The sequence below is a fragment of the Bos grunniens genome, chromosome 15, assembly GCF_055505025.1.
Source record: "Bos grunniens cultivar Pamir isolate PY7600 chromosome 15, Bosgru_T2T1.0, whole genome shotgun sequence".
NCBI classification, from domain to species: domain Eukaryota; kingdom Metazoa; phylum Chordata; class Mammalia; order Artiodactyla; family Bovidae; genus Bos; species Bos grunniens.
In genome coordinates, this window is record NC_141179.1 from 30,598,040 (window position 1) to 30,604,912 (window position 6,873).

The window sequence follows — 6,873 nt, forward strand, 5'->3', positions numbered from 1 at the left end:
CCCTCAATCCCTCCCAGCATCAGAGTCTTTTCCAATGAGTCAACTCTTCGCATGAGGTGGCCAAAGTACTGGAGTTTCAGCTTTAGCATCATTCCTTCCAAAGAAATCCCAGGGCTGATCTCCTTCAGAATGGACTGGTTGGAGCTCCTTGCAGTCCAAGGGACTCTCAAGAGTCTTCTCCAACACCACAGTTCAAAAGCATCAATTCTTTGGTGCTCAGCTTTCTTCACAGTCCAACTCTCACATCCATACATGACCACTGGAGAAACCATAGCCTTGACTAGACGGACCTTTGTTGGCAAAGTAATGTCTCTGCTTTTCAATATGCTATCTAGGTTGGTCATAACTTTTCTTCCAAGGAGTAAGCTAGAAACTCCCAAATTTGGCAAAACTTCGCAGGCAGCAAAACCAACTGGCAACAAACATGATAAAGTCCACTGTAGGGATGGTAAGTCTGCAAGAACAGGAAACAGACTGTTTTGCCAATGAATCTTCTGCCCCTAGCTTGTGCCTGGCATAAGGTGGGCAGTCCAGATGTATTTGTAGAATGAGTGATGCTGACCGTGGGGCTTGCACAAGCCATTCCTGCATTTAGGGGTAACTTGAGAAAGAGTTAAGGCATCTGGATGGCAATTTGTGTTTGATCTGGTCCAGTCTTGCCAACTGGTCTGCAATCTGGGTCACTGATCTGACTCTCCGCTCTTTGGAGGATGGGCAATAGTCTGATTCTTGGGATTAGGCAGAAAAGAATTGATCCAGTTAAAGTATGGGGGTTTAAACAAACATGGTTATTGATTAAAACATGTGTTGATTTCAATTATTCAAGTGTTACTTCAATGGGTACTGTCTGCTCAGCACCAATGCCCACTTCCTCCTCCCTCATAGGAGCCCATGTTTGTGCAGAGAGAAGGTAGCCCCATCCCCAGCTTCTGGTCTCTCTGACTGGTCTAAAGTAATCCCCATCTCCTCACAGACATTAGGTTAGGATAGACCAATGCGATGCAAGGAGAGTTTTCTGAGAGGTGGGTGGGAGGAAGCCTTCTTCACATTCTGGGAGAGTCTCTGAGAGTTGCCCTCTTCTGGTTTTCTCTGAGCATCATCATGGGTGGACCTAAGGCTCTTAACTGCCCCCTGCCACCACATCATCTAGTCTGAGGGTGATGGACACACAAAAAGCAATCACAGGAAAACAGGACAAGGCTTCCAGATGACACCAGATCTACCCCTGCAGTTTGCCCTGCCTCCAGGTTTCCAGGGCTAATAAATTTCCATAGTCTCAGCTACTTTGATGTTCTGTCCTTTGCCCCTGAAAACCCCCTAATAGCTACATGATCACTTGCTTGCATGTAAGGTGATCCAATCCCAGGAGATGGCAACACTGGCAGCTGAGTGGTACTAAGTAGTGGGGGAGGGGGACTAAAGACAGTCCCTCTCCTCACCCGCAAAAGGCCTTCCCACTGGCATGTGGGACAGTGCCTGAGATGTACCAAGAAAGGGTTTCCTTTCGAGGCAGCCCTGTGTCTAGGAAACCCTGTTTAGGACAGAAATGCTCTAAGGAAAGGTGACCCACAGTCAGCATCTCAGAACATGCAGGACTTTTTCAGGGAGGTGTGAAGCCCACATCATTTGTGAGTCAGAGGAAAAGAGACCTTGGGCAGAAGCGGAGAGGGGCATGGAGCCCCTGTCTGGCTGTCACTGCCCAGCAAACAAAGTTGGATTGCTTTCTGCCTACATCTGTGCCCTGGCCGGGTCACAGCAACCCTGGGTGGGGTGGGGTGACACAGCCTTTGGTGAGCACTTGGCCTGTCCTGTGACTCCAGCTGGGACACCAGCTGTCAGAGCCATTTGTCTCCCAGTCTCCACTCCCAGGGGCCCCGGGGCAGCTCCCACATTATTTAAAGAGCGGTGGAGGCCCTGGGCTGTAGAGCGCTCCAAACCAGTCCATGTTTCCCTGGGAGGGGATTTGGGTGGAACATAAATAAGACAATTTATTCAGAGAAACCATCTCCCCTATTTACATTTAAATTGAATAATTTAAAACACCTTTACCCATTTCCATAAATTATCCCCTGTTGGACGGGCAGTTCAGCTGCGTGGAGGGGGTGCAGTCCTGGGGAAAGGCCTAATTACATTCACTGCTACAGGCCTGGGGTGGGAGGGGGAGCGTGGGAGGTGGGGAGGGGCCACAGGCCCCGGGGTGGGGGTGGGGGCGCTCCAGAGGAGGAAGACATTTGTCTTAGAATTGGCGGGAAGAAAGAGGGAGCTACTAAGAAGCTGCGGTCCATTTAAGAGCCTTACAACTGAGAGGTAGAGGGCAAAAAATAAAATCCTGCTCTTATCACAGGGGCAAGGCATTGGAACCAATCCCTGGCCTCCTAGCCAAGAGTATCACCCAAGTTTGACCGGGTCAACGGTCCTATATTTACATCTTCTGGAGACCTGATCTCTTGGTGCCAGGGAAGAAGGGGAAGAGAAAGAAAGAATGGGGCTTCTTCTGTGATTCGTTACTTTTGGGTATTTCCCAGGCACCTGCTCTTTCCAGGCTCTGTGCTGAGGACACGGGGATGACCGGCCCAGCCCTGCCCTCGAGGGCTCCTGGCGTGGGTGAGAAGAACTCCTTTCACACAGGCTGTGTGTGCTCAGAGCAGATGAGCGGGCATGGCAAGACCCACCGGAGGGGGAGGAGTGAGGAGCTGTTCCAGGCAGTCCCTGGGTTCACAGGGGAGGTGGCTCTTGAGGACCCTCAAAGGCTGAGTTGACTCAGGGGGGTGCTGAGGATGAGAGAAGGCATCACCAAGAAGGGACCAGTGTGAGAAAAGGCTCAGAGGTGACAAGGTCTTGCCAGCTCCTCTCCTCTCCCTCAGGGAGGGGGCACTCTGGACAGAGGGGAGCCCCAGAGCACTCAACGTGCTCCACAATTGGAGGCAAAGTGACCAGTAAAGTGTATGGAGCAGGGAGCAGAGAGGGGTGGGCTTGGGGGAGGCGGGGGACAAGCCCTTTGATGCTTATGACATCCCTAAGAGGCAGGCACGATTAGCTCTGTTTAAGAGGTGAGGAAACGGGAGCTCTAAGCTCCAAGCTGGGGAAATCAGGATTTGAACACTGTTCTGTCTGCCTCGAAAGCCCGAGTTTGCAGCCGATAGGTGGAACCTCAGGGCTCACAGGGATGCAGACCAGTAGTCTCCAGTGAGCAGTCCTGTGCCAGGGGTTGTGTGAGCAGATGCGGCATAAACCTCTTTGGGAAAACAGATGAAAGTGGCTGTGGTCGTGCTTAAAAGCTGTGCAGTAACCTAGCATGTTAATGCAATCTTATCGATGTGTTCCTTTGCCATCTTCATAGACTCTCCTGGGTAGGAAGACAGATGCAGCAGGGAAAAAGGCCCTTGGGTCAGGGCACACTTGGTCCCTTCTCCTGCATTTTCAGAGCCAAGGCTCTTAAAATAAGCTCCTCTGTTCCAGGGAAGAGAGGCCCCCAGTGGTTGTCTCTGAGTGATTTCTTGGCCTCCCCTCCCCAGCCCCCACTGTCCCCTTGGGTCAAGTTTCCTTGCATTTGATCCTCTTCTACTGGAACCAGACAGATTTAGGTTCAGATCCCGAATTGATCATTTGCTCACTGTGTGATCTTGGGAAAATAACTTGCCCTCTCTGAACCTGACTTTAGGATTGTAAACTTGATGTCAGAAGGTTGCTCTGAGCATCAGATGAGACTGGATAGTAAGCTGCATGGCATAGAGCAGCTGCTCAATAAATGTCACCTTTTTTTCTGACAGTTCTGCCACCATTAATGAGATCCTTCCAGCTATTGCTCATGTTTCTCAAAAGTCCAGGGAACTTTGTCTGAAAGACCTTCCACAATTCACTCCCTGAAATGACTGTCATCCTCTCAGAATCCCCCCGGGGAATTAAGGGGCCCATTTGCAGGTGCTGTTGTGTGGTTGGAGATAGAGTCAGGCTCCATCAATTTCTTGCTGTATGACTTTGGGCAATTGATTTAAGCCATTTGTGTCTCATTGTCCTCTCCTGTTAAAGAGGCAAGATAATATCTACCTTACAATGATGTTGTGCGAAGTAAATGAGAAATAACATGTGTTAAGCACCTTGTATAATGTGGGGCGCCAAGCAGTCACTCAGCGATGCACCCTGCTGTCTTTTCATGGGTGTGTGGATGTGGTGTGGACTGCTCCTTATCAGGTTGGGTCCTTCCTGGAGGGGACTGCCTCCTCTTTGTCCTCTCTGTCCTCTCTCCCTGAGCACCAATCAGAGACAGTCCCCATCCTAGAAGGCTCCGCTATTGGAGAAGTGCCCCCTTCATTACCCTTATAGGTTCTTAGGCCATTCATCTCACAAACTTGGTAACTGTTGGCACCTGGGTTGCAGTGTGGCCAGAATAGCCGTGGAGTCACTTGGGGATGAATTTCACCCCTCTGTTGAGATTTCCCATTTGAGTTTAGGGTGTCAAAGATCTATTAATATAAAATACGGATCTCCTAGTTTATTCCACAATGAGCTTTTTTTTAAAAAAAGATTTATTTTATGTATTTATTTTATTTTTTGCCTGCGGTGGGTCTTCGTTGCTGCGCGTGGGCTTTCTTTAGTTGAGGCGAGTGGGAGCTACTCTTCATTTGTGGTGCTTGGGCTTCTCATTGTGATGGCTTCTCTTGCTGTGAAGCACAAGCCGTATGTATATGGGCTTCAGTAGCTGTGATGCATGGGCTTAGTTGCCCCATGGCATATGGGATCCTCTCAGACCAGGGATTGAACCGGTGTCTCTTGCACTGCAAGATGGATTCTTAACCACTGGACCACCCAAAGAACTTTTGAGGCTCTAAATGATTTGAGTACAGCCATTCCTGAGTTGTATCCTGGTTAGCATTTGGTCATTGGAGACAACTCAAAATCTTAGCCACAAGTGCCCCTGAGGTACAGCCTTGCACATGCCAGTTCAGCCCCAGGGATGGTCAGTCAGCTGGGTTATAGAGCCCTGAGAGAGGGAGGTCAGTAGGGGCAGAGGCTGGTGTCAAGGGGGAGCATTTCCAGGAATGTCCTGGATTATGGCTTAGATGCAACTGGCTGTTTGATTTTTTGAGTTTGTAATTTCTCTGGGCCTCAGATGTTCACAAAGCAAAAAATTAGACTAGATGAACTCCAAGGTCATCCACAAGTTTTAAAATTTGATTTTCTAGGTCTAACCTGAGTCCCTCTTGCTATATTTGAAGTCAACAGAGATTATACAGTTGGAAGTAAGTGAGCAGTGTTGGGTAAGCCCTAGAGGGCTGCGTTTTTCAACCTCTTATGGTGGGAGAGCTTTGGTGGGATTGTATTCTAATTAAATATTTAATGGGATGTGTCTGCCTTTAAAATCACTGCCAGCACCTTGGGAATGGTTCTCTTTTGTGTTCTTATTTGCAGCTTGCCTGTAAATTGCAGGGCTGAGCACAGCTGGAAATCTCCCCCCTGAGACTGTGTGGGGTCTTGGGGTCTAAACAGATTGGCCAAAGTGCAGAGGAACATCTCAGAACTCTGAGGTTGACCTTCCTATCCCACTTCCCAGAGCCTATAATGGTATCCTAAGCAGGGTCCAGGAAATGGGATCAGCCCCCCTGTTTGGAGCTGCTCTTTATTCTGTCTGCTCTCTGAGAGCGGGGGAGAGTGTGTGCTTTTTCTCTACGTTAATAAAACCAGAAATGAGTCTTCATTAAGGGCTCCATTAAGAAGCCACTGTTATTCTTGGCACTCATTAGCGTTCTGCTCACCACTCAATTGCCACACCAGTGTTTTCCCCGGGCTTTGCAGAGTCCCCTCCCGATACTGAGAGCTGCTCATAAGAGGGACCTCAACTTGCAGAACCTTAGAGATGGAAGAGTTAGAGCCTCACTAGTTCATCTCATCCATTCCCTTGTCTCTGAACAATTGCTTGTCCTGCTCCTAAGCCTCTCTCAGCAGCCTGAGGATCTAGTCCACTAGATCCTTAGACAAGTTCTCTGTCTTATCTAACTGCCCTCTTTGGCTGCAATGTAAGTCGATTTGTCGATTTGAATCCTTCACTAGGATAATAAAGAAATCTTTCTAAGAACTTTTTGTTGTCTTTCATTTACTGAGTTTAGGTCCGAGAGTCAATCTGAGCAGTGTTGAAACCCTGCCCCTTCCTGTATCCCTGTGGTAGGACCTATCCTTAGACAAAATCATCATGTAGGTAAGTGTGTCTCTCAGTTTCCTGCCCATCTCCCCCCATTCACACCTCTCTTCTCTCTCTCCTCAATGCCCATCTCCACCCTTGCTCTCTCCAGGCTTCGGGACAACTCTCAGGCACTCATTCAGGACCTGTGGCTGCTTGACCCCTTCCTTCCAAAGAATCAACTAACATAATAAATGCATACTGCATGCCGTGCCGAACACTGTGCTAGATCCTCTATCTCATTTGGCCAGAATTACAAGCCCATTGAGGAGGCATTATGGGTACCATTTTGTAAAGGAAAAAATCCAGAGCCTCAAGCAGGTTCAGGTCTTTGGTCACACAGGATATCAAAGATAAAGCCAGAATTGAGTCCAGGCCTTCTTACCCCTAGTCACCAAACCATCCTTGTCTTCTCACCCCTTCAGGGCTCAAGGTAGTAATTAACTAACATAAGGAAGGACTCAGAGGGACTTGCTTTGTGGTCCAGTGGGTAAGATTCTGGACTTCCACTGCAGGGGGCATGGGTTCAATCCCTGTTTGGGGAACTAAGACCCCACATGCCACACCACATGGCTGGAAAGAAAAAAAAAAGACTCAAATCCATCGCTAGTGGCCGCTGTGAGAAGAAAAATTAGATTCAGTTTGTTTTTCTCCCAAAGTCAGAACTTTGAAGTGGGTATTGTTCCCTTCAATGTAAT

General features: G+C 48.7%; 1 long non-coding RNA gene across 1 annotated transcript; it reads left to right on the plus strand.

The window, feature by feature from the left end:
• The first annotated feature begins 2,169 nt into the window (after nucleotides 1-2,169).
• Nucleotides 2,170-6,393, plus strand: LOC147357590 (uncharacterized). Its single transcript, XR_015141979.1, has 5 exons — nucleotides 2,170-2,307; nucleotides 2,526-2,604; nucleotides 5,184-5,240; nucleotides 6,105-6,193; nucleotides 6,288-6,393. It is a non-coding gene; the product is annotated as an uncharacterized LOC147357590 (long non-coding RNA).
• Nucleotides 6,394-6,873: the final 480 nt, after the last annotated feature.